We start from the raw sequence: 13,030 nt of genomic DNA, 5'->3' as shown, positions 1-13,030 counted from the left end.
TGCACGAACAAGGGCAGCAGGTGCATGGGTACACCACCAACCACAAGTTCCCCTCAAAGTCACACGACAAGCTAACTTGGAACTATTATCGCCATTCCCTCATTGTGGCTGCTACTTCCTCCCCAACAGCACTGTGGGAGCACCTCCACTACACGGATTAGAGTGGGGTAATTAGGAATGGGCGTTAAATGCTGGCTTTGCCAGCAACGCTCACATCCTACCAGTGAATAAAAAGCACAAATAACAAGTACAGGGAATTTAAACAAAACACTGAGCCGCTATTCGAATCTTTCTAATATGAAATTTAGCACAGAAAGAACCCAGAAGTATGTCCCACTGAGTCACTGTTGTTAAGGTAACAAAGTCACTTTTACTCCCTTGCACACAACTGCTACAGATTCTCTTTCACCTACTGGAACATTCTCTCTGTTTCTCTTTTCACATTCTTTCAAAAGAGTATTTCTTTCCTTTCTAAACAGACCACTCAAATGACAGATAGATTTGTAATCAGTAAACATCTCAATCAATCCATGCACTGTAACAAGGCTATCCTGAGGTTGCATCATAGCTTCATTGCTTCAGAAGTTGTCTGTAAAAATATCTTTAGTCCTGAATGAATTATATTTGTCTGTAGGTTGTAAACCTATTCCATAAAATAAATATCCTATCCCACATAAAACACGGACACAAAAGCTGAATTCTGGAGTGGAAGGGTGAGTGACTCCCCTTGGGCTCATGGCATAATTTGATCGAGTGTGGCACCAAGGAACTTGAGTAAACTTCAAGTCAAGTTGATCACAGGGGGACAAGCAGTGTTTGGCACATAGCAAGATGGCTGCTGTTGTTGAAAGCCAATCATCTCAGCCCTAGAATGTCATTGCAGAAGTTGCTCAGAGCAGTTCCCAACCATCTTCATCAATGCAGCTGCTTTATCAATGACAATGGTCAGAGGTGGAGATGTTTGCTGATGATTGCATGGTGTTCTATTCCTCAGATAATGTAGCATGTGACCACATGCAGCACAGCCTGAACAATATCTAAGCTTGGGCTTATAAGTGGCAAGTAATATTCATGCCACACAAAGTGCCAATGACCATAACTAACAAGAAAGAATCTAACCACCTCCCTTTGCCATTCAATGGCATTACTTTCGCCAACAACATCCTTTCCATTATCACTGATTAGAAACTGAACTCAACCAGTATGTAAATGCCATGGTTGCTACAGCGGATTAGAGGCTGCAACAAGTGGATCACCTCATTACACCCTAAAGCCTTTCCACCACCTACAAAAGCACAAATCAGGATTGCAATGGGATATTTTCCATTTGCCCAAGGGGTGCACCAGGACTGTCACCCATTATGTAGGACAGAGCAGTCCATTTGATTAGCACCTCATCCACTCCCATCACCATCAGTGCATCACGGTTGCAATGCTTACTTTTTTTATTCATTGGATGTGGCTGTCGCTAGCTAGGCTAGCATTTATTGCCCATCCCTAATTGCCCTTGAGCTACTGCAGTTCATGTGGTATTGGTCCAATTTTATGTAGGTTTGATATGATGATTTCCTTCCCAAAAAGGCCAGATGGGTTTTTACGACAATCAATGTCATTAGACTTTTAGTTCCGGATTTTTATTGAATTCAAATTCCAGTATCTGCCATGGTAGGATTTGAACCTGGGTCTCCAGATCATTATCCTGGGTCTCTGGATTACTAGTCCAGTGACAATACCATTATGCCACAGCCTCCCCACTTCAGGATGCATTGCAGCAACTTGCCAAGGTTTCTTTGGCAGCACCTTTCAAACCTGTGACCTCCACCACCTGGAAGGACAAGGACAGCAGATACATGGGAACATCACCGACTCCAAGTCACACACCAGCCTGACTTGGAACTATATTGCTGTTCCCTTATTGTCACTGGGTCAAATCTTGGTACTCCCCGCCTAACAACTGTGTGGGAATGCCTTCACCACATGAATTGCAATGGTTCAAGAAGAAGGCCTATCAGCACCTTCTCAAGGGCAGCTCAGGATGGCCAATAAATGCCTTGCCATCGACACTGACACTGAATACCATGATTGAATCAAAAAATAGAAAAACAGAAAAACGTTTCTGAGGAAACGTGAAACATGCAGAAAATAAAATTATTCCCTAAATGCAATCAGTGATTGAAAAAGAAATAATTAATCCTTTTAATTGTTTGCTTGTTAACTTGTTTGCATATATTTTTAGGAGCACGGAGGAAGTTAAAACTGCTTTTCAATTATTCCCAAACTATGTTAACCATTCAAAACAAATAGTCATTTGGTGGTACAGAACTTGAATATTGCTGAAAAAAGAGACATAGCAAAGCTTTTCATCTTGTGCTCATCAGGACACTTTGCAAGAATACCAATATAAGGGGAAAACAACAATTTATACTGTATGAGAAGAGACTGCTGATTGGTTGGCAGGTGAACTCTGATTGGTAGAGGCACTGCCATTGAGAATGCACCAGTGATGGTGACTGACAGTTAACTGCCAAACATTGTTTGAAATTTAAACCAGGCAGTTTGACGCTGATTGGTCAAGGCATTGCGCTGAGGAATAAACAAGTGAATGGTTGTCTAAGTGACAACCATTCGCTGACTCATTCCTCAGGGCAATGCCTTGACCAATCAGCGTCAAGCTGCCTGGTTTAAATTTCAAACAATGTTTGGCAGTTAACTGTCAGTCACCATCACTGGTGCATTCTCAATGGCAGTGCCTCTACCAATCAGAGTTCACCTGCCAACCAATCAGCAGTCTCTTCTCATACAGTATAAATTGTTGTTTTCCCCTTATATTGGTATTCTTGCAAAGTGTCCTGATGAGCACAAGATGAAAAGCTTTGCTATGTCTCTTTTTTCAGCAACATTCAAGTTCTGTACCACCAAATGACTATTTGTTTTGAATGGTTAACATAGTTTGGGAATAATTGAAAAGCAGTTTTAACCTCCTCCGTGCTCCTAAAAATATATGCAAACAAGTTGCAAATGAAAACTACTAAATAAACCAAACTGTTTCATCTACATAGATTCATTACTGCACTCCAAATTAGATAATGTTGCACGATCTAGTGGTGATAAGCAGCTAGAAAAAAAAATGCTTTATCAAGACTTCAGTGCTATATCTCTTGTTTGTCTGGACCTCATTTCCAGATTTGGAGTGGAGCGGATAGACACAATAAAAAAAAATCATCAATGAAATTGTTTACTTCTAATAGGCTTCTGTTTTTGTTTCTGATGTGATATTAACAGCTATAATGTGGCGAGTGACTGCCCTTGACATCAAGGCAGCATTTGACTGAGTGTGGCATCAAGAAGTCCTAGCAAAACTGGAGTCAATAGGAATCAGGGGGAAAGCTCTCCACTGGTTGGAGTAATACGTAGCACAAAGGAAGATGGTTGTGGTTGTTGGAGGTCAATCATCTCTGTCCCAGGTCATCACTTCAGGCGTTCCTCAGGGTAGTGTCCCAGGCCCAACCATCTTCAGCTGCTGCATCAATGACCTGGGGATGTAGTTGTGGTGATGTTTGCTGATGATTGCACAATGTTCAGCATTACTTGCGACTCCTCAGATACTGAAGCAGTCTGAGCCCATATGCAGCAAGACCTGGACAATATCCAGGCTTGGGCTGACAGATGGCAAGTAACATTTGTGCCACACAAGTGCCAGGCAATGACCATCTCCAACAAGAGGGAATCTAACCATCTCCTCTTGACATTCAATGGCATCACCATTGCTGAATCCCCCATTATCAACATCCTGGGAGTTACCATCGACCAGAAACTGAACTGGACCAGCCGTATAAATTCTGTGGCTATAAGAATAGGTCAGGGGCTGGAAATTCTGCAGAGAGTAACTCACCTCCTGACTCCCCAAAGCCTCTCTACCATCTACCAGGCACAAGTCAGGATTGTGATAAATACTCTCCACTTTCCTGGATGAGTGCAGCTCCATCAACACTCAAGAAGCGCAACACCATCCAGGACAAAGCAGCTCGCTTGATTGGCACCCCATCAACCATTCCAACATCCACTTCCTCCACCACCGACACCTAGTGGCAGCAGTGGGTACCGTCTACAGGGTGCACTGCAGCAACTCACCAGGGTCCATTGACAGCACCTTCCAAACCCCTGACCTGTACCAACTAGAAGGACAAGGGCAGCTGACACATGGGAACACCACCACCTGCAAGTCCCCCTCCAAGCCACCATCCTGACTTGGAAATATATCGACATTGCTTCATTGTCGCTGCGTCAAAATCCTGGAACTCCCACCCTAACAGCACTGTAGGTGTACCTACACCACATGGACTGCAACAGTTCAAAAAGGCAGCTCACCACCACCTTCTCCAGGGTAATTATAGATAGGCAAAAAAAATGCTGGCCCAGCCAATAACGTCCACACTCAGTGAAAGAATTTTAAAAATGATAAATAATTGTGTTGCTCTACTTGATGAGAGAGAGAAAGAGAGTGAGAGAGAGAGGAGAGACTATTTAGGTTCCAGGGAAGTAGGTGGTGGGACAATAAAATCTACAAGTAGGAAAGTAAATTTTCAATATAAATCTGTGCCTGTCTTTAATAGAGCAGTTTCCACAGTGTTTTAACACAAGGCTCTTGCACAAAAAATAGTAATTTTGAAAACATTTTGCAAAATCTCATTAAAAATATCGTTGGGACTTGGCTCATCGTTGCTTTGGTCTGCCCAAAGTTTTAACTTTCATTCCTAAACTATGGTCAGTAACATGGAGTTGAAACGGATCAGTTTCGAGACCAATAGAGTGGTTACCTGTTACCTACCTGGTGATAAATTCTTTTGGGGGTGTGACCTACATATTTGGTCAAAAACCTGTTCCAATAGCTTCTTTTTTTTAAAAAAGAAATCTGGAGGTCATGAAAGGCACTATATCAATGCAAGTCTTTCCATTTTTTCTTTGCATAATCCATGAGCCTGGGCTGAAAGCTATGCAGCAGTACAATTGACACTTTTTGAGCTGATTGTCTGCTTTAACAATGTCACATCAGTATAACCCACTGAATGACAATTTGTTACTAATTTGATGAGTTTTATTTCCACGCTACCTTTGCTCCCTTTTATTTTTGTGTTTAACTTTTGGTTTTTCGATTGGCCAAATTAAGATTCAAGAAATTCTCTCCGCCTTCTTGATTAAAATCTGTTTTTCTTTATCCTTTGTAATTCCACCCCCCCAACCCCCACTACTACAGTTAACCCCCAAAAACACACAGTTTGTAGTCAGAGAGCTGTTGTGAGTTAGATGCCGATCAGAATCATTCTTAAGCATCAAATATTTGCGAAGATCTATCTTTATTTTCATGACATGTTTGAGTACACAATAAATTATGAGGTACACCATCTCATATCAAAACTGACAAATGAGATTGATGCCAACTTTTTCCTCATCCAATTCAAAATCAATACTCCTTCATACTTTGGTGCATTTCTGATCAGCTATGAGCCTTCTTACAAGAATAAATTGACGTTTTTCCAGAGTTCAGAGATTATATAAAGATTGATGCTAACAGTTATTCATTCCAGATGTTTGCTGTCAGATTCTAACGTGGATCATGAAAAATTAAATAGGTAATTTGTCAGATTCCATTGCACAAAATATGGACCCAAATGTATTGGATGTGTAGCAGACATCTATAAATTTAGATGTCTCTATTTGTCTGTTAAAAAAGCAGTAATCTCATGAACAAAACAAACTTATTTTTAAAGCGTATAGGAGTACAATGACTCTCAGCAGAAGTTATTAAAGTTCTGAACATTTGCAGAATAATGTTAATTTAGTTGCAGGGGTCCTGGTGCAATATAGATCATACAATTCACTCCTGTCAATTCCAAGTGATTTAATTTAGATTGCAACTCAAGTCAAGTTGTTATTGTATAAAAACCACAATCCCGTGTTGTTTATTAAAATGGCTCAAATCACTCCACTGAATAATTCAAGCCTTTTCAAAGCAAAATATAGACTTCTGAGTAAAGTTAAGGAACCAATAAAGAAAGGATTTGCATTTATAAAGCACAACCTCAGGATGTCCCAAGGCACTTTAAAACCAATGACATACTTTCTGAGGCGTGGTCATTGTTGTAATGTGGTGAACGTGGCAATCTACATGAACACTGCAAGGACCCACAAATGAGAATAACAGATTACCTGTTTTTTTAGTTATGTTGCTTAAGGGTATATGTTGGCCCAGGACATTGGGGAGAACACCCCTTTTCTTCAAAATAGTGGCATGGGATTTTTTAGATGCATCCAAGAGGGCAGAGAGACCTTTGTTTAATGCTTCATCTAAAAGACTGCATCTCCAAAGGTACAGTACTCCCTCCATGCTGCGCTGGAGTGTCAGCCTGGCTTGTGTACTCAACTCTCATGTGTAGGACTTGAACCCACAACCTTCTGACTCAAAGTCAAGAGTACTGCTACTGAACTACAGCTGACCAAAATAGAGCATTACCAAAATGTGCAGATAACGGGCAGGATTTTCTAGCCCCTCCAGCAGCAGGCAACGTCATGGGTAGGGCAGAGAAATTTGGAGAGTGGACAAAAGTAAATTGACTTTTGGCCATTCTCCAAATTCTCTCGTCCCGCCCGCTACAATGCCTGCTGCTGGTGGGGCTGGAAAATTCTGGCCAACATCTTTGCAAATTTCTCAAACTTATCAATAAATGTGAACGAATTTAATAACTGCACTCTAATAAAATGGCATTACATGGTCAGATCTTGACCCAACTTGGTCAATGTGCAACATACTGAGGTTGATTTTGGGGCATGGTTCGGCTGATGATGTTGGCAGGACACCAGATTGGTTGGCATTGGCAGGCCTTGTTTAAATTGAGCATTGAGCAGGCAAGCAGCTTCGAGGCTGTGTCACATTCAGGACAGTGGGAAATCTGGGTTGGGGCAGTCGCTGATGATGAGCTTGCAGCAGCATCCTAAAGGGGTTTAGGGTCAGGGGAAGAGGGGTTAACAGAGCAGCAGATTTAAGCAGCAGAGAAACTTTTATTCACACTCATAGCAACAAGGAAATCACCTAATGGAAGACCTGTACCACCCATACTTTGTGGGCCGGTTAAGGAAGAAGCAATAACGGTGCTAATTGACAATAGAAGTTACAAAATTACACTAGGGGTCATGACAATGCTAGTTGACCCCTAATTCCTACATTAGGACAGTGACCATACTTACAAAGTAAACCATTGTTTATAAAGCACTTTGGCAGGTCTTGAGGCTATCTAAGGTGCGATATAAATACGAGTCTTTCTTTTCGATTGAATATTTTAGTGTGGTGCCTTTCTGTTTCCATTGGGAACACTGGCTGCCTAAATTCTTAGGCTGACGTTCAGCGGTAAGTCAGCAGTTATTTTTATCGCACTAGTGCCCCATGTGTGCCTAAAAAAATGGGCAACATCAGGATGGAAATCAGCACTGTTCAATACTAAATGGGGAGATGTTTTGGTACCTCTAAAATTGGATATTTCTTTCCAGGTGCAGTTTTGTTGTTGCAATGTATTTATGAAGATACAATGCAAGCTGTAAAACAAGTCTAAAATTCACCTGAAATTGAACTGTAAATAAGTTATTGGTTGAAATCTCCACTGACGGGTAACAAATGTCTCCTCTCAATTCAGAGCTCAGGGCAAACCAGAAACAGGAAATGACTAATACAGCAGGTTCCATTTTGTCTCATATTTTATCATATGCTGAATATCACAAAATGAATCTTAGAGAGCAAGATAACATGGCCCTACTTTTATCACTCCGACTCAAGGCCATGCATCCTGGAATAAAGCATAAAATGCAACATGAGTCTCACTTTTTGGGAAGTAAAATCATGCAAGCTATGGGGAAGTGAGAGTTTTCAACCTACACTATATTTGAAAGCAAACCAAATAAAAAGAAGCTGGCCTAAAGTATATAAACTGGCTTTAACAACAAGCGGGGTATATTACATTCGCTGAGTATGTGCCAAACTCAAAAAAAAAGTTCAATATTTAACACAAAATATTTTGTCTAACAGGAACCACTTTCCCTATGTCTAAAGCTACTAATCTATAAAGACATAGATGTTTATAGCAGAGAAAGGGGCCATTCAGCCAGTCTTGTATTTGCAAAATTCATCACACTGCCTTGCTCTCCCCTACCCCACCCCCCACACACCACATAGCTCTGAATCTTCCTCTGGTTCAAAATGTTTATCTATTTTTTCCTTAAAAGAATTTCTGCTTCAATTACCCAGTGTGACAATTAAAGAAAACTGTGCTCCAACCACCCTCTCTCTAAAGGGATTGAGCTTAGTTAACCTCTGCTTTCTCTATTAGTAACGATTGTAAAATGAGGACTCATCAACACTGACTCCCCAACTTGAGGAAATACTCTTTCCCTGCTTACCCTAGCAAAACCCTTCATCATTTTCAAACCCTCTATTAAGTGCTGCATTAGCTTGTGTTGCTCCAGTAGAAATAATCCCAGTGTCTTAAATCGTTCAGAGTACCTATAGTATCCCTAGTATCATGCTGGTTCAATCTCTGGGTTAAGAAATATGTATGGATGTATTACTAAAGAATACAGAGGCTTTTGTGTTTCAACTTTTTACATTCTAATTTTGCAACACAACTGTTGCCCATCTCCAATAATTAGCATTTGTTTGGGGGAAAAAATAAAAGCAATAATGATCAATAATAACAGTCATAGGATAAAATCTGACATACTTTGTGACTTTATGCCTTGAAATGTATTACAGGCTCAGCTCCTCTCTCACCCACTGCTAGATCATGGGCTTGTTCACAAACCAGGATAAGAAAAATAAACCTGGGGGAATCACTGCTTCTACTGTTCCTCATCTCAGAACTGTTCTAATATCTCCAGTAGTAGTTCTCCCCAAAAATTACCCGAATCATTACTTCTGCTTTGCAAGTTGCCAGTCTAAAGTTAAAATGAATTATTGTTGTGCAAGCATTTACAAGAAGTTAATACAGTTATCAAGAAGGAATTATGTTTTTTCAGTAAGATAAATGATAGTCACCAATAGTTAGCCTTGTTAGCTAATAGTTAGCTACAAAATATTCCTAAGCCACTTCTGCCATATGCTTGGTTTTCAACCAATGCTAGACAGATAGGTGGCTGGACCACCTTGACAGCACGGTTCTCCCTTCATCTCAGTTAAAAATTTGAACTGAGGTGATTTTGTTTTTCAAATTTGCACCTGCACTAAGAGTGCAGGCACATATAGAAGCTTTTATAAAATATTTTCCCCAATTTTTAAGTTAAACTTAATCAATGGAAATAATGGAAAAGCAAGCCTGTTTCAAGTAAAACGTCATGCTGAGGGCAGTTGTGGCCCTGCTATTTGGGGCACTGAGAGTTAGCCAGTGGAGACTACCTACACAACCAGGCTTGAGAACCCATCAGACTATCTCTTCCGGGTGGGTTTCACTGACTTGCAGCTAATTTGGAAACAGTTTTTGGCATTCAATATTGACAAACATGGAGTGATTTTTTTTCAGCAGATTTCACTCCCATTTGCTATGCCAATTAAAGATGAAGTAAAGAGAGTGGGATTTTGTTCCAGTTGCCAGTCTGTATGGTTAAAATGAATTATTGTTGTTAAAGCTTTTACAAGAAGAAGTTAATACATTTATCAAGAAGAAATCCACTAATTTCTCTAAATACCACCTATATAAGCTTTTCATTTCTTTCATATCCATTGGAATGCATCTTGGCTTCACAAATAAGCTCCCACCTCTTCCACTACACATTGTTCAGAACCTTTCAATCTGACTTTCACACACAACAATGAGACCACACCAAATTCAGTACTCCAAGATACTGTTGTCTCCAAGTTCCACTGGCTCCCCATGATCCAGTAGTGTTGACTTTAAAATTATTATTCTCACTTTTCAACTCCTCCACGGCTAAACCACAGTGTTTGTGATATCCTCTTGTCTTGCTTCCTCAAATGCAGCTCCCATGCTTGTATGATGATGGGCTTCTATTTGTAGTCACTCATCCACCATGCCCCTAACATCAACTTCTCCCTCTTTTCCATCTCCATCCCCTTCAAAACCCTTCCCAAAACCCTACTCATTGATCTACCACCCCAATCCTGTTCAATTTCCCCCCTTTCCCCACTGCTCAGTAATCCATTAATTTGTCTTCCTTAACTGAACGCACTCTGAGGCATTGTCCAATGCAACCAGCTAGAGGAACACAAGCATTAGTTTTAAAAACAGCACAGTGGCACAGCCTGTGGAGCACTGTAATGCACTTTTGTTAATACTTGTCAAGGCATGATATTGGATCACAGAATACAATGTGCTATTAGTACAGAGTTAGTTTCTGTTAATTCACCTTGTTCTTTCTCTGTTGAGTCTTATTAGATTTAAAAATAGTATTGTTTTCTGAATTAAAATAGTATTGTTATTTTAAAGGCACTTTCTTGTACCTGTTTTAGGCCCTGGTTGCCTAATGCACTGGGAATCTGACTGAATGAACTTTAACTTATTCCTATCTTTATCAGTGGAAATCAAAATTGTTATACAAAACCTCCAGATGATTCAGTTGCTGAATGTGATGACCTGTTTATTTTTGCGTTTTAAAAAAAATATATAATTTTAATTCATATTGACAGGTTGCAGATAAGAAAGTGTACATACAATTTTTAAATTTGTCCTACATCTGTAAAAATAATGTTGGATATGTGTTTGTACCCATATGGCTACCTTCTGAACTAAGTAATGTCACTGTGGGGAGATGCCATGCAGAAGCTGGGGACTATCAGAGGACCAGTCATCTGTAGCCACTCAAAACACACTTCTCACTGGCTGCTTTAAAGGCATTTGAAGCAATAGTCTAGGAACAGATCCCCACCCTGTCCCCAACTATGTTGCAGACACATAATTTGAAAAAAAATCACTTCAGAAGATTTCAGGGAAAATGAGAGAATAAAACTCACTTAATCCTATCTACAACTCATTATCTACATTGCCACTTAAACCAGCTTACGTTTCCTACAAATTCTCTGTATTTAAATATGCTTTTCATTTCACTATTTTCTATCTAAATATCTGATTGCTAACAACACCATTAATAACCATCAGCAGCTACACACTCGAGCCAAAGACATGTTCTATACATTTGTCAACTATAATGGCAGTGGGGGGGGGGGGGGGGGGGGTGGGGGGGGAGGAGGAGGAGGAGGAGGAGAGGAGGAGGAGGCGGGAATGGTCAAAACTGGAAGATAATATTCTCATAACGTACCTACAAGTTTTTCCTCATAAACAAGCTACAAATGTATTTCATGCTTTTGCAAAGCCTAACTTTTACTTCCTTTATGTTCAGTTTCTCAACTTCCTTTAGCACAGCATCACTTCTGCTTGCTCGATCAGTTCTTGCTAATGTTGCACTATGTCATTTAAATAAATGGTACATGGGGAGCATTTAATAAAGTACCTAGTTTGACTTGCCTGTGCAATTCATAGATTTGAGTGTTTCTGTGATTTCACTGCTTACACCATGAATTATCAAGTGGGTTAAAAATAGTTAACTCTTTGGGGGGAGAAAAAGCTGTATCAAACTAAGACTTCTAAGTAAACCTTGGAAATTTTAAGAACGATTGATCCATTAAGTTCAAATATTCTATCCTTGGCTTAAATACTGAGATAAGTCCAAGGATAAATTACAATATTGCATTGTAATAATGGTTTTATAGCATATTTTGATGCAGTATTTTTACAGATTTTAGGGCAAATTAAAAAACTGTGTATACACTTTCTTATCTGCAACCTGTCAAATATGAATTAAAATTATATATTAAAAAAACACAAAAATATGCAGGTCATCACATTCAGCAACTGAACCGTCTGGAGATTCTGTAGAACATTTTTGATTTCCACTGATAAAGACAGGAATAAGTTAAAGTATATTCAGTCAGATTCCCAGTGCAGTTGGAAGCCAGGGCCTAAAACAGATACAAGAAAGTGCCATTAAAATAACAATACTATTTTAAAATCAGAAAACAATACTCATTTTAAATCTAATAAGATTCAAGAGAGAAAGAACAAGGTGCATTAACAGAAACTAGCTCTGTACCAATAGCACATTGTATTCTGTGACCCAATATCACGCCGAGTAACCTTGACAAGTATTAACCATGGTGCATAATTTACACTGACCATGCCAAATGCATACTGCAGATTGAGCAAACTAATTAACAAATGCTGCATTCCGTAATGCGCAATGATTCCCTTTCAAAAATTTCAAAGTGACAGTTGAACATTGGATAGTTATATACTCACAACGTGACTATCAATATGTCTGCCTGGTACACAGCCTAACCACAGGCTTCCTGCACTTTTGATTAAAGATATAATCACATGCTTACAGCACTGACTGTGCTCAACTCACGTTGACTGTTTAATTCCAGCGCAGCACGCCAAAACTCAACTTCGGTTCCTTTGCATTAAAAAACTAATTTCTTACAGCAAAGATGTACAAGTCCAACTCCCATCATTACCTTAGAGAAGCAGAGTGATTTTTTTTTTAACTCTGTGATTGTCTTTTAGGAGTCCTCACTTTCGTCTGTCAGAAGAGAACATATGCAGCTTATGTCAAATAGATGCATTAAGAGGAAGGAAGTGACATGAGTGGCGGTGACATGTCATCTCGAGAGCGCAAGATTTGCCTTAATAAGGCAATTGAGTAGTAGATACGGCTATCACATGCACCAACTTACCGCCTGCTTTCAGTCTTTATTCATTTCCACCTGCTTAGTCACTCTCCAAAAAGGCTTTATGCTATAATTTCTTAGAATCTAACCATTTCAATCCCCAGCATCAAATAATCTTGAGCAAACTCCTCCCTTGCATCAATTTAAAATGGAAAAAAAAACCTTTACCTTAGTGATTAGGAAATATCACGTCACCAGAATCAAATAATGAACAGTCTCCAGTAGTTTAGAAGCATGTTAAAGCTGGCT

At 39.7% G+C, this 13,030-nt stretch overlaps 1 protein-coding gene across 2 annotated transcripts in view; it reads right to left on the bottom strand.

Annotated features, from left to right (window-relative positions):
* The window catches only part of lcp1 (lymphocyte cytosolic protein 1 (L-plastin)), a 60,132-nt gene extending 47,428 nt beyond the window's left edge, over nt 1-12,704 (bottom strand). The window contains exon 1 of one of the 2 annotated variants that reach the window (XM_078559483.1): nt 12,569-12,704. The gene's annotated coding sequence lies outside the window, so the exon portion shown is untranslated. Of the gene's footprint in view, nt 1-12,350; nt 12,424-12,568 lie in introns of those variants that run through there. The other variant, XM_078559484.1, reaches the window with a different exon arrangement.
* Nucleotides 12,705-13,030: the final 326 nt, after the last annotated feature.

The sequence above is a fragment of the Cetorhinus maximus genome, chromosome 16 (genome assembly GCF_964194155.1).
Source record: "Cetorhinus maximus chromosome 16, sCetMax3.hap1.1, whole genome shotgun sequence".
In the NCBI taxonomy this organism is placed as follows: Eukaryota; Metazoa; Chordata; class Chondrichthyes; order Lamniformes; family Cetorhinidae; genus Cetorhinus; species Cetorhinus maximus.
The sequence above is the reverse complement of the archived record's forward strand: the minus strand, read 5'-3'. Positions and strand labels throughout refer to the sequence as shown.